Below are 26,900 nucleotides of genomic sequence, written 5' to 3' on the forward strand. Positions count from 1 at the left end.
GTTAATACGGGCAAGAAATCAGGTACCCTGGATTTGCTCTTATTTGGGGTTAACCTTAAATTACAAGTGTCACTTAAAAACAACTCAAAATTTAGACTTCATAGGACCAGTTAAAACAAAGTCAGTGATAGCTTCTGTTCCTCTCTTAGAAATACTGATGATCAGATGACAGGTCAGAAAAATAAGTTACAGTACCAAGATCTCAGCACGCTTGGTCCTTCAGGCTGTAGGATGAATGTTAGAGGCAATAACCTTAGTACCTCTAGCCAGATTCTACATGAGGATTCTTCAATGGATGTTATCAACACAGTGGTCTATTCTTCACCAATGCATGTCTGCACAAATAAGAATCCCTCAGGCATGCAATACAGATCTCAGGTGATAGATTAAATCAAATCAGATTCTACAAGGCCATCCATTCATTCTCCCTCAACCCCAGGTCATAGTGACCACGGATGCTTCCCAGATGGTGTGGGAGGTACTTTCTGGGGAAAACAGTTCAAGGCATTTGGTCCCCTGAAGAGGCCAACATGCATGTAAATGTCCTAGAGATGAGAGCAGTACTCTTGGTGTTGCAGGCCTTCCAAAATGCTCTACCTTTAGGGACAATTGCTATTCAAACAGACAGTATGTTAGTAGTCTGGTATATCAGCAAACTAGGAGGGACCAAATCATACACCCTTGTGTCAAGAAGCACTCAGGATGTGGCAACAGGTGATCTCATCCAATTGCTTTCTCATAGCAATGTACATTCAGGGGAAGTCCAATGTGATAGCTGACAAATTGAGCAGGTGTGAAGAGCAAAGGCATTCCCATTGATCTTACTGTCTTCGACAGATTTGGTTCCTCTTCCTATGGCCTTATCTACCTTACCAAACTTGGATTCTGGATCCAGTTCCAGACCTCCTGTCTCACCCTACAGGCATGATTCACCCAGATATCTCAAACCTCAAGCTTACAGTCTGGTTTTTCCAGTTCTGTTAATAGCCAGGCAGCTACTGCTCTCTTCCCCTGTCCATTATATCCTTTTATCTTCCTATAAACTGTCAGCACGAAAACTCTATTCAAGTAAATGTAAAATATTTGTTTACTGGGCACAACAAAATCATATTGATCCTTTCTCAGCTGCGATACATAACATACTTGAATTTTTAGCTTTACTCTTTAAAGGAGGGCTAGCTTCTTTAGCATTAAGGTTCAACTAGCAGCAATATCTAATTTTCATATTGGATTTGAAGGTTCTACAGTAGCCTCTGCTAAACTGTGCAGAGCATTTTTGAGAGGCACTTTTCTTCTGAGAACACTGTTTAACGACTCTTCTCCACCATGGGATGTGAACTTGGTATTGCAGGCATTAATACATTCTCCCGTTGTACCAGCAGCTAAATGTGAACTTAAGATCTGATGATGTCCATCTTTACCTAAGCCTCGACTGTGGGTTTGGTTCCATATCTCGGAACCAACTTGACCGTTATTCCACCCATCACCCTCTAAAAACTCTCGAGCTTAGCTCTACCCATAATGCGCCTCACAGGATTACCTCAGATCTCGTTTGGTACTTTTAGTGCCAGACGCATCTATCCTACCAGCTCTCAAGCAAGTTAATTTTTTTCAAATTGTAAGTGTTTTTTTTCTTAAAACTCCTTTTTTTGTGATTTTTTTATCCTTTCATTTACCTATCTCCTTGATTGCTGTCTTCCTTTTTCTTAACAGGAGCTGTGTTTCCTTTTCATACCATCATTGGTATTTCTCTTCCTTTTGCTTTACCATCAAGGTAATTTCTTTGTACCATCATTGGTACCCTTCTACTCTTTCTAGTCTTTCTTTCTCCATTACCATTAGGTAAACCTTTCGTATCATAGTTGGTATGCTTTTTTTCTCTGTGTTTAAAAAAAAAAGCTTTAAACTTCTCTTCCCACACTTCTTTCTGTGTGTGTTTTGTTTCCTTCACTATGGCTGAAAACCTAGTGGTGCCTCTGGCTTCAACAGATGCCAGAAGTGCGATCACAAGCTACCTAACTGTGACAATACACTCTTTGTGTCTTTTGTTTGGGCCTGGTGCCCCTTCAAGGTTATCAAGATTTCATTTACCGCTAGATCGGGTAGTTCTCACTAAGCTCAGAATAAGTGAAAATAATTTTTCACTATTATTCTGTTTTCAATAATTTTCGAATAAATATTGTTCTTATAGTTAGTTACAGTGTTTTAGGTCTCACCTTGTGGTGAATTACTTGTGTTTTCACTTATGTTGATTTGTGGCTGGCCGTCGCTTTTGTTAGGCTACAGCTCCTCCTCTATCCCGTTTTCACTAAAAACTCTCTATTATCTTTGACAAACCCATTTAAGTTAGAGGATTCGCCCTTTCTTCCTTGTCCGTTTGAATTCGAAGGCTCTCCTTCTACTCACTTTCCCTTCCTAAGGAGGTTTCGTTGTTTAAATTAGAGACATTTCCTCTGGCTAGAGGAGATCGTTGTTCTAGTTAGAGACCTCTCCTCTAGCCTGTTTCTCTTCCCAGGGTGACAGTTCAAAAAAAAAAAAAAAGTGAAGTAGAAGATATATATTTACAGTTATTCTCTTACTAGTGTACTATGTTAAATAGTTTTGATAGTTTTTTCATAGTTAACCTTGTTATTGTTATTAGTCTAGTTCCCTGGACAGTGTTTATTGTTATTGTTGCTTACCATTATGTCCAAGGAAGGAAAAGAAGTGAAGCAGTCAGGCTTCAAAAAGTGTGATTCCTGTTCACAAAAAAATGTCATTAACCAATGGGCACACTAGTTGTGTCTACTGTTTGGGTGCATTACACCTTCATGACTCATGCTCCATTTGTCACTGTTTTAGTTCCAGGGTCCTGCAGGAACGCAAAAACAAGCTTATAGTCAGGGGATTGCTTAAAGTTCCATTTTCTGAGGCACTAGAAGGGAACCAGACCTCCTCTAAATCTTCTCAAGCCCTGAAATCGGATAAGTCAATCAAAAGAGCGTCTTCTTCGGCTCCTACTTCTGAGCCGATAAAGAAGCTAGCGATAAAGAAGCTAGCAAAGGACACAACTTCGAACAGAAGGCTTTCAGGTCTGAAAAGGCAACTCCTTCGGTTCCACCATTTTCTTCAGAACTGACTAGGAACCATAGACGGAGACAGTCCACAACCTTGGAGATGGTCTCTTCAGTTCCACATTCACCTATTTTGCAGTCGGTGGCTAGAAGCGTCAAATCCCGGACCCTGTCCTCTTGATTCTCCAGGAGTCTGTCAGATGACAACATGGAGCGGGTGGTCAGGAGGTTGCTTTGGACTCCGGAGCTGGCCAAGATCTTTAGAGTCCAGCCCAGAAGGAATTGGAACCGACAACTGTCACTGCCCCTTCTATTCCTCCTCTGACCCAAGTGGTTTTGGAGCCGGAGTGCTTGGATGTGTTTGTGGTGGAACCGTCGGGGCTGAGACCTACCCCAGGTTTTTTGGTCCAGACTTCTGCTCTGACCTCTTCTATGCCAACTTCTGTCGAAGGGTCTGGGAGCCGACGCTGCCCAGTCGGGTCCGGGGAGAAGAGTCATATCGGTCCTTTGTCAGATCCGAATCTGCCTCACAGGACATCGGCACGGGAGAGCTTGGCATCTACATTGGCCGCGGAGCCCACCTCCTTGGTACAGGAGGAGTCTCCTGGCTCTTTGGAGTTGGATGTTCCCTCAGGCCCAGGTTGTGGTGCCTTCGAGGTCATGAGGAGTGTGCTGTCACCCCTGATGGCTCCACTTCTTGCATCCAAGCATTCGTCCCCCAAAAGTGCCGGTGCCTGCCTCTGTACCATCCCTTCCCCCCGGCATAGAGAACCGATGCTTCAGGGCACCCCATTGGGTGAGTCACTGACTTCTAAAACCTCCCCAGCAGACCCCTCTGGAGAGGTCCCTCAGAAGAGAACATGTAAGAGGAAACATCTAGACTCCCCTGAGGAGTCTGTCACTTAGATATGGACTTAGATAATTCAAAATGGTCCCCACGGTCACTCTCTGAGGATGTTTCCTTCTCAGACATCCTGTAGATCCTGAAGCAGAGAGGTGGCTGGAAGACCCCTACCTCTTCTGAGGATGAGTCTGTATACCTGGAGGCATTTTGTTCTTGACCCTCCACCTCTTGGGTGTCTCGGACCTTTGACTAGCTCCTCAACGTTGTTAGTCGAAAGGTATGGTGCTTTCCAGAATCCGTAGAACCTGTTCCGAGGAGGCCCAACTAATTCATAACCATGCCATTGGACAAAGATTTCTTAACCAAAGGTGTCTCCCAGTGGATGCTGTGGTGGTGGCGGTGGCAGGCACCAAAAAGGAGTTAGCTGAGACTTTTTCATTTGTACATCTGCCGAATAAGGAATCTTGAATGATGGACAGATATGGGAAGCGTACTTTTTCATCAGTGGCCTTTACTCTCAGGTCGCTGAACTATTTGACCCATTTTACCAGACTTCACAGGGATCTCCTAAAGGAGTTAGGTGATACCCTCCAAGGTTCCACAGCTGGAGGGATTCCAGACAAGGTAACCACCCAGCTTGCTACCTTAAATTCAGTAGTCATCTCCTCTATGTGGCTCATTTCTTATGCAGCCGATGGTGCATGTAGGGCAGCTGGTACAGGCATTGCTCTGAGGAGGCATTCCTGGATGTGCCTTTACGAGTTTACTGAGCCCTTTAAGTCTTCCTTCACTAATGCCTCTTTTGACAGCTTGTCCTTGTTTGGGCCAAAAGTTAGAGACTCTGACCAGGTGTGAACAAGAAGGCAAAACTCTGTCTGCCGTAGGAGTATGTTTTTCCCTCCCTACCAGGCCTTATCCCAAAGGCCAGAAGAGCAGGAAAATGTGTTTCTGTAAATCCCAAAGAGCTTTGCCAGATGCACATGGTGAATCTTCCCCCAGGAGCAGAGGTGGAAATAACAATGGAAGATGCTGACCTCGCATCAGAGGGGATCCGCAAAGTCAGGGCAACAAAGACACATTCTCTGGCAGAACCTTCCAGCGCTCCTGAAAGGAGGCCCACTTTTCCACCTCTGGAGGCAGTTGGGGCAGACCCAAAGACTGGCTAAACATCACTCAAGACAAATGGGTACAGTCAGTAATATCCAGGGGATACAACATACCCTTCTCCACCCCACTCCCACAAACAAGATCAGTACCAGAAATTCCACCCTGTCAAAGGGATCAAGCAACCCTAGAGATACAAAGGTTGCTAAGAAAAAGAGTCATTCAAGAAGTCCCCGCAGACCAAATTGGATCCGGAACTTACTGAAGGTTCTTTTTAGTTCCAAAGAAAACAAGGGACTGGAGACCCATCTTGGATCTCAGCAGGCTGAGCAAGTCTGTAAAAAAATTAAAGTTCTGAGACAAGACAATTGGATGTGATCAATCGATCTTTGGGATACGTACTACCATATAAAAATGGACAGGCTATCCAGGAGACATCTACACTTCTGGCTGGGAGCCAGTCTTTACCAATTTTGAGCTCTGTCCTTTGGTCTCACTGCAGCCTGCAGAGTGTTTACAAAGTGCATGGCAGTAGTCACGGTTCACCTGAGGCATCTAGGATTCTGGATGTTTCCATACTTAGACGACTGGCTCCTGACCCCCACCACCGAGCATCTACTAACCAAAGCAAGAGAGATCACCATTCATCTATGCTCGGAACTGAGCATTACCATAAATTTAGAAAAATCTGCCTGGTTGCCATCACAGCATAATACATTCTTAGTAGCAGACTTAAACATAGAAGACATGGTAGCAAAACTGCCTCACGACAGGGTACAGACACTGCACCATCAAGTGTCCATCTTGCTCTTGAAACAGAAAGTACAGGCAAAGTTTGTCCTAAAGGTCTTAGGCACCATGGCAGCTGCTATAACATTAGTACCTTTGGCACATGTACATAGGAGAGTCCTACAGTGGCTACTGTTCTCTCAGTGGTCTATGCAGTAGCTACCCATGTCCCACAAGATCTTCATTACAGACTCCTCATGAAAGACCTATGCTGATGGCTTTAATCCACAAAGGTAACTCTAAGCAGGCCATTCACTCTCTCTCAACCAGTAGCCACAGTGACCACGGACACTTCCCAGATGGGGGGGCATTATCTGAGAAAGACCGTCCAAGGAACTTGGCAGGAATACGAGTACCACTTGCACATCAATGTCCTAGAGATGAGAGGAGTGCTTCTGGCATTCCAGAACTCTCTTCCACCAGGTACAATTGCAGTACAGACAATATGTCTGTAGTGTGGTACATCAACAAATAAGGTGGAACCATATCCTACCCCTTGTGTTGAGAGGCTCAAAGAGTATGGCAATGGGCAGTCTCTTCTCAACGTTTTCTGATTGTAGCATACATTGCGGGGAAATCCAACATGATAGCGGACAAATTGAGCAGGGGGATTCTAATGCCTCACGGGTGGTCCCTAAAACAAGAAATTGCGAACCTGATTTTTTGCAAGTGGCGCCAGCCTTGCTGCGACTTTTTTGCCACATCCATGAACACCAAATTCAGCAGCTACCTTGCCCTAATCCCCTCTCTGGGGAGTCACCAAGGGATGCACTCATTCATGATTGGCCCCCAGGACTCCTTTATGCCTCCCCCCACCACCGTTTCCACTAGTCCTCAAAGTTCTACAGAAAGCCAAATCGTTGAGTTGTAGGTTAATACTCATTGCTCCATACTGGCCTTGTCAAATCTGGTTTCCTTTCCTATGGCCCCATCTCTGAGAAGAGACATGGATTCTGGACCCGGTACCAGATCTTCTGACTCATCAGGCAGGAATGCTCCATCCCTCTGTCCAAACCCTCAAACTGACAGCTTGGCTGCTTCACTTCCAATCTTAGCCAGGCTTCCAGACGATACCCCCTGCAGTGAGGCACACTCTAGTTTCGTTTCATAAGACAACAGCTAGAAAGCTTTATGCTAGCAAATGGAAAAGGTTTTCTTGTTGGGCTTCCAAGAATCACATAGACCACTTCACAGCTCCTGTAAGTACAATTTTAGATTTCTTAGCAGAAATTTTTAATGAAGGTGCGGCAGCAGCTACCATATGAGTACAATTAGCTGCCATATCTAACTACCACATAGGAGACATGGGATCAAACATAATGTCTCACAGATTATGCAAAGCTTTCCTGAGAGGTACATTTTTACTAAGACCTCCAATAAGGGAACCACCACCTCCTTGGGACCTCAATTTTGTACTGACTACTCTAATTCTCCCACCATTCGAACCTGCTTCCTCTTGCCAACTAAAATTTCTAACCTGGAAAACAGTCCTTTTGGTAGCCATTACTTCAGCTAGGAGGGTTTCAGGACTTCGAGCTCTGTCCATATCCCCTCCCTATTTAGTTTTTCACAAAGACAGAGTCTCTCTTAGAACAAAGCCTTCATTCCTTCCCAAAGTATGTTCTGAGACCAATTTGAATCAGTCCATTGACCTGCCTGTTTTCTTTCTGAACTCTGGCAACAAGGCAGAATATAAGCTATACCAAATGGATGTCCACAGGCAGTTACACTTCTACTTGCATAGAATAAACAAATTTAGAAAATCTGACCAGTTATTCGTCTCCTTCTCAGATAACAGGAGAGGTGCACCAACATCAAAAGTTACCTTGTCAAAATGACTTACTGACACTGTTACCTACGCATGTGATTCTCAGCATAAACAACTGCCAGGAAAGATTAAAGGCCACTCAACAAGAGCTTTGTCAACTTCGACCACCTTTCAGTCCAGATTACCTGTGGACTCAATCTGTGCTGCAGCCACATGGGCCAAACTTCATATGTTTGTCACTCATTATAAAGTAGACGTGGCCTCCCAGAACAGGGCTTCCTTTGGTTCCACTGTTCTGAAGGGTTTATTCCCTTGAGCCACCCAAGAAAGAAGGTGCTAGGGATGCTGTCCCAACCAGCAAGAATGAAGGAGGGGTGGGACAACATAACATTAAGAAGTTATGTACTCACCATAACATTCCATGTTTGTTGTCCATAATCTTGCCTCCCACTCTGCTTCCCCCATCCTTTTCTCCTGGAGGATCGAGAGGAATTTTTTATTGGTTGTGATATGTGTTCTCTGCTTCCCTTCTTGTCTCATGCAAAATAGGCTAATAACTATTACCATTTGGGATTTTGTATATGATTTCAAAATGTGTTAGTAATTTGCAAACAAGATCTCTGGGTAATCTTCCCTAAGCATGATGGGATAGGGTATAGCCTCAAGCCAGTGGAAGCTCTTGAGATTTAGTAATAGGCTAGGTCGGAACTGATGCTCGGTTCCGAACCCAACCAGCAAGAATGAAGACGAGATTATGGACAACAAACATGGAACGTTATGGTGAGTACATAATTTCTTATTAGCTCCCCTTTTTCTTCATCCAAGCATGAATGATCTGAGAAGAGGCACAGCTCGGTGCTGACAGTATCATTGACACCACCAATCAGAATGGATAAGACTTCCCCGGTTCCTAAAGTTTTGGCGGATCTGACTAGGAAACTGATTCCACCATCTGTGCCATTGGCGCCTACCTCTGCACTGACAGTTTCAGCACCCACTACTGTTTTGGACCAAACAACTTCAGAACCTTCTATGTCCTCTGTTCCAGCAACTTTGAAACTGAAGGAATTCCCATTTAAAGATAGGCCACATACAAACCCCAGTCCCCATCAGTCTCTGTGGTCCATTCCACCAAGAGCCTCACGGAGTCTGATATTTTGAGACTGGTGATCCAGTTCCTGGCAGTGAGGGGATTAACCATTTCCACAGTCCTTAGCCTATCTTGCTCTGGAATTTTACCTATCTCTACACCAGTTATTGTTCTTCCTCTGACTCCAACTGAGCCATCTGAGTTCCCGGTGCTGACAGTTCCAGCTTTGACTACCTTGGTGCTAGTCAGAGCTACTTCTCCGGCATCAGTAACTGCTTTGAGCTCTTTGATTCTGTCAGAATCGAAGACCTCCTGGGGCCACAACTTCATTGCAGGTTCTGGGGAGTGTGGTTCCACTCTGGTGTTGTCAGAGCCATCCATGCCCCTCAGGGCTTCAGCAGACTTTAGCTTGATACTGGCTTTGGCTTTTGAGGTGGCCTCTTCAGTGCGGGATGGAACCATGGTTCCAAAGGAGTCTATTTCAGTTCCAGGCTCCCATTCCTTCATGGGGTCCCGCCTTCCAGGCCCTGGAGAGGGCCTTGTCCACTGTGGGCTTACAGTCAATACCACTTTCATTGGACCAACAGCCCTGCCCTACCCCTCACCAGAGCTTCCTCCATCCTCTGCCCTGGGACAGCAGGCACAGAAGCCTCAGAATCCAACCATGTTGTTTATGAACTCTTCAGACACCTCTGTGTTTCATCCCATCGAGGAGGTACCCCTGAAGAGGAAGTGCAAGAGAAGCACTTAGACTCTGCTGAAGAGTCTTGCACAGAAGATAGTGATTTCGATGAAGGGGAAGCTTCCCCAAATTCACCCTCGGTAGATGTCTCATTTGGAGACATTCTAGAGATCCTGAAACAGAGGGGTGGCTGGACTTCCTTCAGCCTTCCTCAGAGGAATTGGTATACTTAGAGGCTTTTCATGCCTGACACTGATGAGCTGATTAAATTGATTGTGCAGTGGGCTTGGAAGATACCTGATTCCATTGAGTCAGTTCCTAGGAGACCAGACTGCATTTTGGCAGCTGCTCAGGATCAACAGCATTGGGCTAAAGGGAATACCAGTAAATGCCATGGTGGTAGCAGCAGCCACCAAAAAGGAATTTGTTGACGAAAGTCCCACTATCCATCCTCCTAATTAAAGAGTCTAGGATGATGGATAGATTCGGAACTGCTTATATGCTTCATCAACCTTCGCGCTCAGGTCCTTGAACTACATGGCACATTTCACAAGACTTTAAAGAATCTTATAAAGGAGCAGTCAGATACTCTGACAGGCGCAATAGCTGCAGGAGTTCAGGACAAAGTAGCTTCTCAGCTAGTAACCCTTGATTAACTATGCCACTCGTCCATGTGGCTTATTGTGTATGCAGCTGAAGGGACAACGAGGGCAACAGGTTCTGGTGTAGCCATGTGGAGATGCACCTTGATGCACTTATGTGAATTTGCAGAGCCATTCAAGTCTTCTTTCCTCAATGCTCCTTTTGATGGAACATCTCTGTTTGGCCCCAAAGTTAGAGACCCTTGCTAGATGTGAGAAGGATGGAAAGACCCTTTCTGCCATGGGCGTACACTTTTCCACTCCTCAACAGTCTTACTTTAGGAACCAGAGAAGTGGGAAGCTATGGTTCAAAAAGTCCCAAGGACCTTTCCACGACCACATGACAATGACTCCCCCCAGGGCAGAGGGGGGAGTTACAGTGGAAGACGCCATACTCATGACAGAGGTGGCCCGCAAAATCAGGGTTGCAGTGATTCTTTCCCTGGTAACTCCTATCAGTGCTCCTGAATGGAGGTCCAATTGCCATCCTCTGGAGGCAGTCGGGGGATGATTATCCCTGTACCTACCTGCCTGGCTAAAGATTACAATGATCAATTGGATGCAGAAGATTATAACCAGAGATTACAATATCCCATTTTCAGAAAGATCTAGACAAGGTAAAAGAACTCCAGACATTCTACCCAGTCACAGGGATATTCAGCAGTCTTAGAAATTCAAAAACTGCTCAACAAAAGAGTCATCAAAGCAGTTCTACCAGACCAAATAGGATCCAGAGTTTACTCAAGATTCTTTTTAGTGGCAAAGAAAACAGGGGACTGGAGACTGATTCTGGATCTCAGTGTACTGAGCAAGTCAGTTCAACAAACCAAATTCCGGATGGTTACGGTTCAGTTTATACTTCCATTCTTAGGAAAAGCTGACTGGAAGTACTCAATAGATCTTCAGGATGCGTGTTGTCACATAAAACTGGATAAGTGATCCAGAAGATTCCTACGCTTCTGGCTGGGAGCCAGTCACTGTCAGTTCATAGCCCTGCCCTTTGGTCTCACCACAGCCCCCAGGGTGTTCACCAAATGCGTGGCAGTGGTAGCAGCTCACTTCAAACTGCAAGGATTCTGTGTCTCCCCATACATATATGACTGGCTCATTACCTTTTTCACCAGGCATCTACTGTTACAGGCAAGAAACTATATTCTGTTAACTTATTCCTCACTAGGAATCCCTATAAACTATGAAAAATCCCATCTAGAACCAAAACAGCAGTTGGAATTCATTGGAGCGATACTAAACACAAACACCGGCATTGGTCTCTTCCTCCAGAAAGACTTTAAAGAATAGAATCGCAAGTCAGTTAGATTATTCACAGTGAAAAGGTGACTGCAAGACTACTGCTGCAAACTCTAGGATCAGTGTCACCCTCCATTACTTTAGTCCCCCTTGTGAGATATCCCATGCAGATTCTTCAATGGCTGTTTGCTTCCCAATGGTCCTTACTGAATCAACCGATGTCCTATCTGGTAATGATAAACAATTTATACAAGAAAGACCTGAATTGGTGGCTTTACTCTATTGAAATTTTGTTAGGCAGAACCTCTGTCCATAGTGACCACAGATGCGTCCCAGATAGGGTGGGCAGGGCATTATGTGGAAAAGACAGTCCAAGGGACTTGGTCCCAGCTGGAGGCTAATTTGCACATCAGTGTTCTAGTGATGAGGGCAGTGCTCTTAGTGTTGCAAGCATTCCAAGAAACCCTTGCTTTGGTAACAGTTGCGATTTAGACAGACAACATGTCAGTACTCTGGTACATCAACAAGCAAGGGGGAACTAGATCTTACCCGCTTTGTCGAGAAGCACTCGGGGTATGGCAATGGGTGATTTCATCCAATCTCTTTCTCATTGTAATGCACATTCCAGGGACTGCCAGCGTGATTGTGGCCAAATTGAGCAGGATCCTTCTAATGCCTCATGAGTGGTCTCTCAATCCTTTAGTGGCAGAAAGGATATTCAGCCAATGGGGCCAGCCCTGCTGCACTCTCTGCTTCCCACCTGAACAAGTGCAGCAACTACTTGGCCCTGATTCCCCCTCTAGGGGAGTCACTGAGAGATGCTGTCCCCCCCCCCCATTTCCTCTCATATCCCAGTTTCTAAAGAAAGCCAACAGGTTGAAGAACAGGATAATTCTTATTGCCCCATTCTGGCCTCAACAGATATGGTTTCCCCTTCTTTGGCCTCATCTAATTTGGAAGCCTTGGATGCTGGACCCAGCTCCAAACCTATTGTCCCATCAAGATGGACAAGTTCATCCGAATCTTCAAAATCTCAAGCTCACTGAATGGCTTCTCCAGTTTCACTGGTTGCCAGGCATTCTACTCTCACTTCCCCAGTTCAACAAATTTTTCTAGCCTCCCGCAAACCTTCATCTAGACGATTGTACTTCAGCAAATGGCGACATTTTTAAAATGAGCTACAGAGAATAACCTCAATCCATATTCTGCACCAGTCAATATGGTCTTGGGAGTTTTTGGCATTGCTTTTTGAAGCAGGAGTATCTTCCTCGACTATGAGTGCATCTAGCTACAATTTCAAACTTTCATAATGGTCTAAATGAGACAACACTAATGTCCCACAAACTTTGTAAAGCTTTTCTGAAAGAAACTTTAATTCTCAGACCCCCACTTAAAGGCTCTTCTGCACCTTGTGACTTGAATTTGGTACTTCAGTCTGTAATCAATTCCCCATTTGAATTATCTGCAAATTGCAATTTGAAGAAGTTATCCTGGAAAACCTTATTTCTGATTGCTATTAATTTCTACCAGGAGGATATCTGAGCTACAAGCCTTACCTTATCTTGCAAACCTCCTTACCTATTTTTCCATACAGACAGGGTCTCCGTACGAACAAATCCTTCTTTTCTACCAAAGACAGTGTCCAAAACCAATATCAACCTGACTATACATCTTCAAGTTTTCTTCCCCAGCTTCTCAAACAGGGATGAATGTTGTCTGCATTTACTAGATGTGCATAGACAATTGTGTTTTTACCTTCACAGAACAAAGGAAATCAGAAAATCTGATTAGTTGTTTCTTTCTCTTCTGCTACTATGGACAAACCAGTTTCTAAGGTTACTCTGGCTAAATGGCTTAAACAAAAGGAAAGTGCAGCTACCAGGACCTGTTAAAGCACATTTGACGGGGGCAGTAGACACTTTTGCAGTCTCTCATTCCAGCACTTCTATAGACGTTTGCAGCAGCTTCCTGGACATTCAGGCATAACTTTGTTACTCATTACAAGTTGGATCTGGTCTCTAGGGGACGAACATCATTTGGCTCGATGGTGCTCAGGAATATTCTTCCATGAGACCTACCAAGATTTAGGTAGCTGGGGACTCTGTCCCCGTCAAGGATTAAGTGAAGATTAACAACATCAGATAAAGAAGTTGTCTTACCATAATGTTCAGTCTGTGTTGTCGTGCTTCACTAATCCTTGACATCCCCACCCTCCTTCCCCCAGCCCTTTGGTTTCTTGGTGGAATGGATCTCTCCCAAAAGATCATCTTTTCCTTTTACGAATACATATATGGTCTCTGGTCTGCTATTTCCTGCCTGTCACTATTTTATGCAAACTCGATCTGAGATAATCCTGTGAGAAGTATTATGGGTAGAACTAAGCTTGAAAGTTTTTGGAGAGCATGAGCTGGAATAATGGCTGAGTTGGTTCCTAGATACGGAATCGAACCCACAGACAAGGATTAATGAAGATTGACAATGCAGATGGAACATTATGGTAAGACATAACTTATTTTTGCTTACTTGGAAAACTGTCTTTCAAGTAGCCGTTACCTCATCTTGAAGAATTTCAGAGAGTCAAGCATTGTTTTTAAAACCTCTCTACTTGATCTTCCATAAGGATAGGGTTACGTTACAAACCAATACTTCTTTCCTTCCCAAGGTGGTGTCAGAATCCAGTATCAGTCAGTCCATTAATTTGCCAGTATTCTTTCCTAAATTTGCAAACAAAGGCCAATACATGTTGCATTTATTGGATGTTCACAGACAATTACCTTATTATTTGCATAGGACAAAAGAAATTCGATAGACCAATTGCTTGTTTCCTTTGCAGATATAAATCTGGGTTAACCCAGATGCAAAAGTAACTTTAGACAGATGGCTAACTTAATTTTATTTCTTTTATCTATAACAAATTGGGTCTTACCTTAACTAAACCTATAAGAGCCCGTTCAATTAGATCCATGGCCACTTCTTCAGTATTCCAGTCCAGATTTTCCATGGGCGATGTTTGTGCAGCAGCAACTTGGGTAAGTCCTCATACCTTTATTACTCATTACAAATTAAATCTGGCCTTGAGGGGTACAGCATCGTTTGGTTCAACTGTGCTCAGGAATATCATTCCTTAAAGTCCACCTGGGATTTTAGATAGCTGGGTCTTTGTCCCAACAGTTGAGGATAGAATGAAAATTGACAATGTCAGATAAAGAAATTATATATTCACCATAACATTCCATCTGTGTTGTCCATTTTCATTTTTTCTCAACTTCCCTCCCACCAACCCTCATCCCTTACATCTACAAACTTCTGTGTTATAAGGACACCACTGTCCTTTTGATTGAGCTCCTGATATAGTTTCCTCTAAAGGACACATACAGTTTTATGTATTCTTTTATTTATGCATGTTAATAGATACACCTTCTGGTAAAATCTGCAAACAAGATCTGAGGTATGTTAGGGATTGGTGCATTATGGGTAAGGGAAAACTCAAGAGCTTTTTGGTTACCACAAGCTTTAGTAATGGCCGAGTCATATCCAAGGATTGGATCCAAACCCAACTGCTGAAGAAGAATGAAAATGGACAACCCAGATGGAACATTATGGTTAGTACATAACTTCTTTTTTTCTCTATGCCTTCCCTCCTTTTCCTGTCATACCGAGAATCCTGCTGAAGATAGAACAGTACACCCCCTAGATCTTGTTGTTGACTCTCTTTTGGTCCAGAGAGCATTGGTTCCCTCTTCCACATCTAGCCAAGGGAAATCACCACAAATTACCTCACAGGGTATACATACTCACATAATACAATGGTCTCTCATCCATCCTCACTTGTCCACTCTTCATCTGACAGTGTGAATGATGGGGTTTTGATACCTTTTAGGCACCTTTTTTCTAATGACGTGCTTCTCGGGTTCTGCAGGAGGCCAGAAAACCCACTGCTGAGAAATCTTATTTGTCCAAATGGAAGATATTTTCTGTCTTGTGCCTTGCTCATAACCAGAATCCACTTTCTTTGGAGGTTCCTCTGGTTCTTTCTTATTTGTGTGAATTGCTCCATGCTGGATGGGCACATTCGTCAGTTAACCTCACCTTACAACTGTTTCTGCTTATTTACCTTTGACTCATCCTTTGGCCTCTAGGTTTTAAATCAATTTCTTAAAGGTGTCCTTCAAATTAGGCCTCACAGGAAGCCTACTACTTCTTCCTGAAACCTTAAATTTGTTCTTGAAAAATTGACTGAGGCTACATTTCAGCTCGCAGCTTCAGCTTCCTTGCAGCATTGATAATGAAAGACTGTTCTTCTTTTTGCCCTTACTTCAGCTCAAAGGATGCCTGAGCTTCAGGTCTTTATGGCTGTTCCTTCTTTTTTAGTTTTTCATATGGATAGGGTGTCTCTCTTTGTACTAATCCTTCTTTTATGCCCAAGGTGGTTAATGAATTGCCTCAATCAGTCTATTAATTTGCCCAATTTTTTCCCTTCTCTGCAGTCTGCTAGTGAGGAGGTTCTTCACACCTTAAATTTGCATAGATATCTCAGATATTATTTGGACAAGACTAAGGCCATTCATAAGTCTAAGCAACTTTTTGTATCTTTTCATCCTAGATCTCTAAGTTTGGCTGTTTCTAGGCAAACCATTTCTTCATGAGTTTCTAAGGCCATTTCTTTCTGTTGCTCTTTTCATGGGAACAACCTTTCTGCTTCTGTAAAGGCTCATTCTGATGTCAATTTTCATTCTGTCCTCAACTGTTGGGTTGCTATAGCTCATGGTCACCAAAAAGCTCTTGAGCCCCACCCTTACCCATAATGCACTAGCCCCTAACATACCTGAGATCTCATTTTCCGCTTCGCAAATAAGACATGGTTGTTTATCAGCTCGAGTTATTTCAAAAGAGACACATTTCTGTAAATTAACTTCTTATATTTATTTTATTTATTTATTTAACATTTGTTTACTGGGAAAGTCCGACTTGGAACGAAGCCAATTTTCAGAGGAGGCCCGGGGAGAAATGCTCCAGATGCATAGCTTTGTAATGTGGGAGGAAAATGGAGTACTAAATATTTAGGTATTTACTTCCTTTTTATATAATCTACACATTTTTGTGTATTCTTAGTACCATTGTTAGTATTTCTTTCTCTCTCATACTTAGAAAAACTTTTTATTATTCTGTTCTACATATCATTTTTTCCTTTTAGTCAGAATGTCAGAAGAAGGCCCTTCAGGGTTCAAAAAATGTGAAAAGTGTGGGCACAGGCTGTCTTTATCAGATGCACATCCCCTATGCATATAGTATGTAGGTAGTGTTTGGATATGAAGCTATCTCTGAGATCACCAACTCTGATGTCCTTAGAGCCAGATGAATCTTGGAGCCAAAGTGGCCCTGTCAGATCCGAGTTGTTGGTGTCAACAATGAAGTTTTCAGAGCCGTCTCTACCCCTTGGCCCTTGGAGCAGTAACACTGGACAGCTTGGCTCTGACTTCTGCCTGGGGCAGATTGCTTATGGGGCAGAGGGAGCCATTGAGCCAGAAGCCTGGCTTCTCGGCTCTGTTTTCGTTCTCTGTGGAGCATTCTGTTGTAGGTTCATAGGTAGGTACTAGGCTATCCGTCCCAAGGGCCTACGTAAGCCTTCCCAACAAGGTTCCCTGGCTTACGCCACCCAAAAAAGTTATTTTCCTGTGCCACTGTCAAGCAGAGACACAGAAGTGATGCCCAGCGTGTATTTCCTATTTCCCATCCACTCATCAAGTGCTAATGAAGAACTTTGCTTGACATAGATGGGTAGCCTGTTCCAGAGTATGGGAAGTCTCTGGAACAGGAATCTATCCCTCCAGCATGTCCTGTTTATTGTGGTGGCAAGGTTTAGGTCCCTAGAGCGTGTAGCTTGGAGAGATTGGGATTTCTTTAGGTGTAGCATGTCCAACAACTCTGGGTTTGACATAGCTTTATATGTTAGGCAGAGATCACCTTGGAGAAGGCAATATGCTACAGAGTAAAGCTGGAGTTTTTTTGATGTGGTGAAGAGGATTTTCTCCACTCCGGCAGAATGGATGGATCCCACCCCCTCAGATATTCCTTCTGGATTCCAGATGGGTCTGCACCTTGGGCCACTCATTCTATGCCCCAGGGACAGCCAGGCGAAAGACTCCAGACCTCCAAGCAAGGTTTTATGATCTCTTCTCAATACTTCACCAGAGCATCCTACTGAGGAAGCTTTTAGGAAGAAGAAGTGCAAAAGGAGGCACTTAGACTCCCCTCGGGTGTGAGTCACTTAGGATACTGATTTTGATGAATGATAAGGTTCCCTAAGATCACCACCTGAAGACATCTCATGCGGAGATATCCTTGAGATCCTTAAGTAGAGAGGTGGTTGGTCCTCCACTAGCTCTCCACCAGAGGAATGGAAGCTTTTGAAGCTGACCTGTCTACCTCCTGGGTTACTCCACCCATTGATGAGCTCATTGATTTGATCTATAGGTGGGCATGGAAGGAGCCTGACTCAGTTGAGCCAATCCTCAAGAGACCAGATCAGATTCTGGCTCCACCTATAGGTAGAGAGTTCTGGAGTAAAGGGGTGCCTGTAGATGCTATGGCCATGGTGGCAGCCACCAAGAAGGAACTTGCTGTGCAACATTCCTCGACATCCCCCTAACAGGGAGTCTGGGGCATTGCACAGTTTAGGAAGGATGTGTATGCTTCATCAACCTTTGCACTTGGGTCTCTGTACTACTTGGCACACTTTGAGACTGGATCAAGGAACTTTCAAAATCCCTTTCAGGGACCACTACTGCCGAGGTTCAATCTTCTGTGGCCTCTCAGTTGGCTACCCTTCAGTCTATTGCAAATTTGTACGTAAGGCTTATCTTGCATACAGCTGTAGGTGCTTCAAGGGTGGTGGGTTCAGGCATTTACATCAGGAGACATGCCTGGATGTGTTTGTGTGATTTTGTGGAACCTTTCAAGTCATTGTGTTTCAGTTAACCATTTGATGGCAGTTTGTTGTTTGTCCCAGAAGTGAAGGACACACTCTCCAAGTCTGAAAAGAATGGAAAGACCCTCTCTGCAGTGGGCACACATTTCTCAAACCCTCAGAGATCATTTTCTAGGAATCAGCGAGGTGGTCAGAAAATGTGGTTCAGGAAGTCCCAGGGTCTTTTCCAAGATCCACATGGAGATAGATCTCCCAGGAGCAGGAGGGGAACTTAAATGGACAATGATGTCCATGTGGCAGAGGAGGCCCACAAAACCAGGGGTGCAGAGGTTCATTCTCCAATAGACCCCATCAGCGCTCCTGAAAGGAGACCTGGTTGTTCCCCCTCTGGAGGCAATCAGGGGTCGATTATCTGTGCACTAGAGAGCCTGGATAGACATAACAAAAGGTACTTGGTTGCAGAGGATTATTTCCAGAGATTATATAATTCCCTTTTCCCTTCCACCTCCATCTGTATGCAAATTACCTGATGTTCCTCCTTGTCAGAGGAACATTGCAGCACTAAAAATACTAAAGCTGCTACAAAAAAGAGTTAGCCAAGAGATCCCACCAGACAGATAGAGTCCGGAACTTAGTCAAGATTGTTTTTAGTGCCAAAGAAAATTTGAGATTGGAGACTAATTTTGGATCTCAGCGACTTGAGCAAGTCAGTTCAACACACAAAATTTCAGATGGTCATAGTTCAGTTTATTTTGCCCTTTTTGGACATGGATGACTGGATGTGCTCAGTAGAACCTTCAGGATGCATACTCTCACATAAAAATGAACAGACACTCCAGAAGGTATTTACACTTCTAGCTTGGAGCCAGTCACTATCAGTTCAGAGTACTGCTCTTTGGCCTCACCACAGCCCCCAGGGTATTCAACAAATTCACGGCAGTAGTAGCAGCTCACTTGAGACTGCAGGGATTCCAAGTGTTTCCATACTTAGACAGTTGGCTCATTACCGCGGCCATCCACATCAAGCATCTACTAATAAGAGCTACAGATCAGGTACTCCAGACTTTTTCCCATCTGGGGATAACATACATTACAACAAGTCTAAATTATAGCCATCTCAAACATTGGAATTCATAGGAGCAGTTCAACACGGTATAAGTGACAGCTTCTCTTCCTGTCTCAACAGTGCAGACCATCAGATTCCAGGTCAGAAAAATAGTTTGAAGTACCAAAATTTCAGCCTGGTTGATTCTGCAAGCCTTGGGGTCAATGTTTGTGGCCATAATTTTAGTTCCTCTAGCAAGATTTCATAGGAGGATTCTTCATTAGATGCTAGCAACACAGTGGTTGATTCTTTATCAGCACAGAAGAATAATTAAGGTATGCAAGAGATACCTTTGGTGGTGGATTTGATTAGATCAGGTTCTAGAAGGCCATCTTTTCATGCTCCCTCAGCCCAAGGCTATAATGACAGTGGACACTTCCCAGAATGGGGGCGCACTTCCTGGGGAAAACAGTCCAAGGCACTTGGTCCCCCAAAGAGGCCAACACTCATATCAATGTTCTGGAAATGAGAGCAGTGCTCTTAGCGTTGCAGGCGTTTCAAGACTCCCTCCTTTTTGGGACTTTTGTGATCCAGACATGTCAGTAGTTTGGTACATCAACAAACAAGGGGGAACCAGGTCTTACCCATTATGTTGAGAAGCTCTCATAGCGTGGCAATGGACGATTCTTCCAACCACTTTATGACAGCAATGCACATTCTGGGGAAGTCCACCATGATGACAGACAAACCGAGCAGGTCCATTTTACTACCTTATGAGTAATCTCTCAACAGGAAAGTGACATGATTTTCCATCTATGGGGCCAGCCTTGCTGCAATCTTTTTTGCATCTCTCCTAAACAACAAGTGCAGCAGCTTCTTTGCCCTAATCCCTCCACTTGGAAAATCACCAAGGGACACTCTACTCCATGACTGGCCTCCACGGTCTTCTCTATGTTTACCGCCCAACTCTCCTCAGCCCCAAATTCCTACAGAAAGCTGCCCAATTGAAGAGCATAGTCATCCTCATTACACCTTACTGGCCTCAACAGATTTGTTTTCCCATTCTATTGGCCTCCTCTACTTTACCCACCTTAGATTCTGGATCTGATTCCAGACATTATGTCTCACCCAACAGGCATGATTCATCTAGATATCTCAAACCTCAAGTGAACTGCATGTTTTTTCCCAGTTCTTTTAATAGCCAGGTAACCAATGCTCTCTTTCCCTGTCCATCACATACTTTTATCTTCCCATAAGTCTTCTACAAGAAAACTTTACAGAAGTAAATAGAAAAGGTTCATTTTTGGGCACAGCAGAAACGCACTGACCCCTTCTCAACTCCTGTACTAGGTGTTCTTGAATTTTTGGCAACAGTTTTTAATGAGTGAGCAAGCTCCTTAACAATTAGAGTTCAGTTAGCAGCAATCTCTAGTTTTCTTACTGGATTTGAGAATTCTTCCTTGGCTTCATCTAAGCTTTGTAAAGCCTTTTTGAGAGCCACTCTCCTGCTGAGACCTCCATATAAAGATCCTACTCCACCATGGCATTTAAATTTGGTACTACAGGCTAATTCATTCTGCCTTTGAACTAGCAGCTAGATGTGATCTTAAATTCATGAAGAAGAAAACTATCTTTCTAGTGGCCATTACCTCTGCTAGGGGAAATTCAGAACCTCAAGCATTGTCCTCTAAACCTCCCTACTTGGTTTTTCATAAAGATAGAGTAACATTACATACTGATGCATGTTTCCTTCCTAAGCTGGTGCCAGAATCCAGTATTAACCAGTCCATTAATTTGTCAATCTTTCCTGAATTTGCAAACAAAGGTGAATACGTTACATTTATTGGATGTTCACGGACAATTACATTTTTACCTATATAGAACGAAAGATATTAGAAAGACAGATCAGTTATTTGTGTCCTTTGCAGATTCTAAATTGTGAAAATCAGTAGATGGAGTGCGGGTCTGTATTACCAAATTGAAAAATCCTTTACGCGAATACCTAAATGTCGACACCTATAATGTGAACCACGAAAATCCCGAACGCACTAAACAGTGAAAAATAAAATAAAGAACTGTCATAGTCGGCCAACCCCACCACTCGCTGCATACTACCTACCCAAACAAAATAAATAAACCACATGCATACACTAACTAAACCCTACTTCTAACCAAAATTAAAGCACCAAAACCCTACTTCTAACCCTACATACACAACTAAATATGCATTATCCTTAACCCCTCCATAACCCTAAGGTCCGTAACTACCGCACATGTCCCCTACAGACATACACCCAAAAAAATAAATACACATGCATGCATTTAACAAAACCTATTTCCAACACTACACTACACCCCACATACACAACTATCTATGCACTATCCTTAACCCCTCCGTAACCCTAAGGTCTGTAACTACCGCACACTTCCCCTACAGACATATAGCCAAAAAAAAAAATAATACACATACATACAGTTAAATAAATCCCTACTTCTGACACTACACTAAATCTTACATACATTTCCTATCTATTCACTTACCTTAACCCACATCCTAACCCTAAAGTCCTATCTTTCGCACACTTACCTTACGGAGCTATACCGCAGACGGACCACCCATTACACTTCGACATTTAAATTTTCGCTAATTTGGACGTTCGGTGTCTCCATCTTTCCCGCAATCCGTGGCACTCTTTTTGTGTTTGTGATTACGGTCTTTCGATCTGGTAATAGGAACTCATGGAGTGCATATAATTTATCTACAACAAATTAGATTTATCCGTACCAAAACCTCTAAGAGCTCATTCAGCTAGGTCCATGGCAACTTCTTCAGTGTTTCTGTCAAGGGCTTCCATGGATGACGTATGTGCCGCTGCAACTTGGACCAATCTTCATTACTCATTACAAACTATATCTGTTTTGAGGGGAAGAGCCCTTGGCTCAGCTGTGCTCAGGAATATCCTTCCTTAAGAGTCATGTGGGAATTTAGGTAGCTAGGGACTCTGTCCCAACAGTTGAGGATAGAATAAAAATTGACATCATCAGATAAAGAAGTTATGTACTTACCATAATGTTCCGTCTGTGTTGTCCATTTTCATTCTTCCTCAACTCCCCATCCTCCAACCCCCAAACCCCTTCTACAGTGGATTTGTGGAAGAACGAGAGATATAAGGACATCATTCTCCTTCATGTTGAGCTCCAGATGTAGCTTATTCTGTCAGGATTTTTATAGTAGCTTTTTCTACTTTATGTAAAACAGCAAACAAGACCAGAGATATGCTAGGGTTTGGTGCATTATGGGTAAGGGAAGAGCTTGAGAGCTTTTTGGTGGCCATGAGCTATAGTAATGGCGGAGTCGGATCCGAACCCAGCAGTTGAGGAAGAATGAAAAGAGACGACACAGATGGAATGTTAGGGTAAGTACAGGGTTGTGGCTTCCTCAGGTGTTTTTTTCAAAGGACTGGATACCAGTTCCGTTCTTGCATCTGCTACTTGAACTTCTATACATATCTTCACTAAAGATAACAAGCTGGATGTGATTTCCATGACTAGAGCTGGATTTACCAGGGCTGTCCTGCGTGGGTTTCTTGAGGTTCCTGTTGAGCTTTCCTCCTCCAAAGTTTCCTCTTGAGCTTTAGTACTCTACCTTTAGTAAGGAATACTGCAACAGTGATAGGGAAGTACATAGTGCAGTTATATAAAATCTTACCATAACAATAGATGTTCTTCCCTCACTGCTGCAGTATTTGCTCCCTCCTTCATCCCCCCTTTATCTCTACTCCTTTTTCTTTTTTCTTTCTAGGTGCACATGTTCCTCCTTTCTCCTTGAACTGTTGTTTCTCCTGGGGCTTTTCATTTCTGAGGTATGTGCATCCGTACATCACCTTTATGCCCTATGCCATTAGTGGGAGGGGTATGTACAACATCTTTAAAAAAATGTAAGGCTTTGATGTACTGGCCAGATGTAGGGCTGCCCTTGTCAGGGGATCTCTTCAGTAAAGATTTTACACAACTGTACTTTCTTCTATATCCAGTAAGAGTGTACTCATCTTCACATGAGTTTTCACTGTACTCCTGAAATCAGTGTACTCATCTGAAGTTAAGGCAGCAAGGGGACTTCTAAAAGCTGACATGATTTTTTTCTTAGTATTCATGGTAAACTGGTCAGTGTAGGATGTGAATAGTTGGACTTGTTAAGTAGTGTTTGTAAATAGGTAAGAAAAAAAGCAAGATATTTTCCATGTTTATGTTAATAAACAAAAATACAGAGTGATATTCTCATGTTGGGTGTGGCGTATGCAGTCAAGTGGGTGTTAGTAAAATATGACATTAAAAATGATGGGCAATTTGAAGACATTCTGTGACATAAATGCTTCTTTTTTTTTGGTAAAGCAGTTACGACTAGTAGCCATATTTTCATTATTCAATTAATTTGATAAAGCTGTGTGACCCACAGGTGAAGAGATTGTGCCATCTTATACAAAATATTAAGGAACACATTGTAACTGATACTTGTCATCTAATATGCATGGTTTTATAGACTAATTTAATTCTGAAATAGTATAAAAATATGCATAATTTGCATAGACTCTACAGTATAACAAAGCAGTGTTACACTACCCCCTCTTGTCACTGGAAAACTCTCATACAGATTAACAATTTTTTCCATTGTGCCTTCAGTCTGTCCTGCATACTTACAGATATATAACCTCTTGTTTGACTATAGCACTAGTAATTTTGGCACGTAAAATACTATTTTCATAAATCTGCAATGTCAAATCAACAGACCATTGATGCTAGAACTAGTACATTAGTGGTTCCCAGAATTTTACAATTCTTGGCTCCCTTGCTGAATCCTTGTTTTCCCAAGGTGACCCCCTCCGCGGCACGCATAAATTGCATATTTCATTCATTCATCTGGCATTTGTTTAACGAGGCTGCCCGACTGGACTAGGAGACCTGGGGAGAAAAGCTCAAAAGTACAATAAAAAGACAATTGCTAAAAAAAAGTGTACATTCTGCTTAACAGCATAATACTGATCTACTATGGTTGTGAGGTAAGCAAACCTAATGGCAATCTTATTAACTTTAAGTTCATAAGAGCAATATTTAAAATCTGTCCCTATTATTTGGCTCTGTCCAGCATCCCTCTCAACTATATAGATTTTTGCAGAATGTCCAGATTTTTGCGTCAGATTTTTGGTCTTTTTCTCATAAAATTGTTGTTTTCTGGCAAATCACTGGCAGATCATTGAGGCTGAAGTCAGAAAATAATGACAGACAGTTGAGTTTCATACTTCATACCCTTCAGAAAATTCATGCTAATGCAAAACCTGCATTTCTATCAACTTTCCAAGTTTGTGAGAGCAGTACTTAAAAGTGTGCCTATTTTGTGCCTTTGTACCCCCAATATTTTTGGCTTTGTCCAGATTTCTTGATCTAAGAGGGTGAGGGGTAGGTGTCCAGTAGTATGGTCCAGACTTGCACAGACCTCATTGCTGCTCCTGCCAATCTCACTCTTCACCCTCTCCCCCCATGACACACACACACACACACACACACACACACACACACACACACACACACACACACACACACACACACTTGCATTCATGCACGCATTCACTCACATCACTCTCACTCTTTTCCGATCTCTCACACAGTTATAGTCACTCTGTCATTCATACCTGCATTCACTCACACATCACTCTCTCTCTCCCGATCAAACACACACACAGTCACTTCCTCATTCATACCTGCATTCACTCAGACATCACTCTCACTCTCTCCCGAACACACACATAGTCACTTCCACATTCATACCTGCATTCATTCACACATCGCTCTCACTGTCTATCACACCCACATGCCACACACCCACTTACGCATTGATTCATACATCGCTCTCACTCTCCCGATCTCACACCCACATGCCACACACCCACTTACTCATTCATTCATACATCCCTCTCACTATTCCGATCACACACACACACACACACACACACACACACACACACACTTCCTCATTCATACCTGCATTCATTCATACATCCGTCTCATTCTTCTAATCTCACACATACACACACACAGTCACTTCCTAATTCATACCTGCATTTATTCACACATTGCTCTCACTCTCCCAATCTCACACATACACGCACACAGCCACTTCCTCATTCATACCTGCATTCATTCACACACACACACACACACACACACACACACACACACACACACACACACAGCCACTTCCTCATTCATACCTGCATTCACTCACACATCTCTCTCACTGTCCCAATCTCTCTCTCTCTCACACACACACACACACACACACACACACACACACACACACACACACACACACACACACACACACACTCACTTCTTCATTCATTCCTGCATTCACTCACACATTGCTCTCACTCTCCCGATCTCTCACACACACACACTCTTTTCCTTTCATGCACGCATTCACTCACACACGCAGACAGACACACTCATACAGTCATTCACTTACCTGACGCTCTACGGCCCGGTACTGGTCCGCTGTTTGGTGGTTGGGGACTGCTGCTATACTTGATGCCGGTTCTGCTAAAAAGCTACAGAGTAGGTCTAGACTTAGTTCGCTGTGAACTAATAAACTTAGCTGCAAAATAAACCGCAAACTGTTTGCAGTTTATTTTGCAGCTAAGCTTATTAGTTCATGGCTCCCCAGGGCACCGCAGCGCACACTTTGCGAACCCCTGCAGTACATAATGTGTAGCCCAGTGTTTACTAAATAACTTTTGTAATTTACATTTTTGTATTTTACATCATTTATCAAATATAGTAAATCTTATGAAGTGTGTTTTCAGTAGAGGATTTAGAGAAAAGCTCTCAGGAAGCAAGTGGTTTCCTGTTTTAGAAAACCTCTGTAAACAAGGCATTACTTAAATTTCTGCTATTCAGGATTGCCTGTAGAAATTGATTAAAAAAATAAAACCATTTGCTTTGTTTGTTAATAATAAATAGAGTGGTCCTATCACAAAACAAACTGTGTCTTCATAACAGAGTCTCTTTTATTTATAAATGGTGTTCCTTAGTGGGGAAGCCTTTCCAAATTGTGTTAAGGACCTGACATGTTGCACAGTTGCAGCTTTTGTTTGCTGTAGTAGAAAATCAGTCCTGGTGAATCTTTGCTGTTACTTTCTGCTGATGTATATGTTAAGTATTGCAGGCTGGGTATTAAGTCCAGGAGCAGGGCAAAATAGGGTGGACACATCGTCATTGGCTTCCTTTAGTCAGTACCTTAGATTTTGCTACCTTCCATTTGAGTTAACAACTTAGTGGTGATTCTACAATTAATCAGTTGATGATCCAGTGTCCAAAGTCAACAAGAAAGTGATGTAGCATCATCATATCTCCTGATCCATGCAAATGATAGATGTTTGGTTGGTGGTGTACAAACCTGTGGACTTTTTGATATTAAAGATATTTTGTTGGCTGATTGGAAATGAGAAGGTACTGGGGTGGTAGATCATCAGGCACTGACTCACCCACCTGAGTTCATTCCTATATGGGTCTTTTAGTGTGTGTCTGTGTGTCTATTAGAATGTCTTGAGGTGGTGAGGCTCCCTTCCTTCCTTTACTTAGGACAGATTGCTCATCTGGAGATGTAGAGTGATGCATAACTGAGATGTTTTTTTACTAAGACCTGCAACTTGCA

The 26,900-nt window shown here is 43.1% G+C and overlaps 1 protein-coding gene across 1 annotated transcript in view; it reads left to right on the forward strand.

The window, feature by feature from the left end:
* Positions 1–26,900, forward strand: part of DNAH2 (dynein axonemal heavy chain 2) — a 6,636,854-nt gene that overhangs the window by 5,167,588 nt on the left and 1,442,366 nt on the right. The window lies entirely within an intron of this gene.

This window comes from Protopterus annectens, chromosome 7.part0, assembly GCF_019279795.1.
Source record: "Protopterus annectens isolate FY-2018-M chromosome 7.part0, PAN1.0, whole genome shotgun sequence".
Classification (NCBI taxonomy): domain Eukaryota; kingdom Metazoa; phylum Chordata; order Ceratodontiformes; family Protopteridae; genus Protopterus; species Protopterus annectens.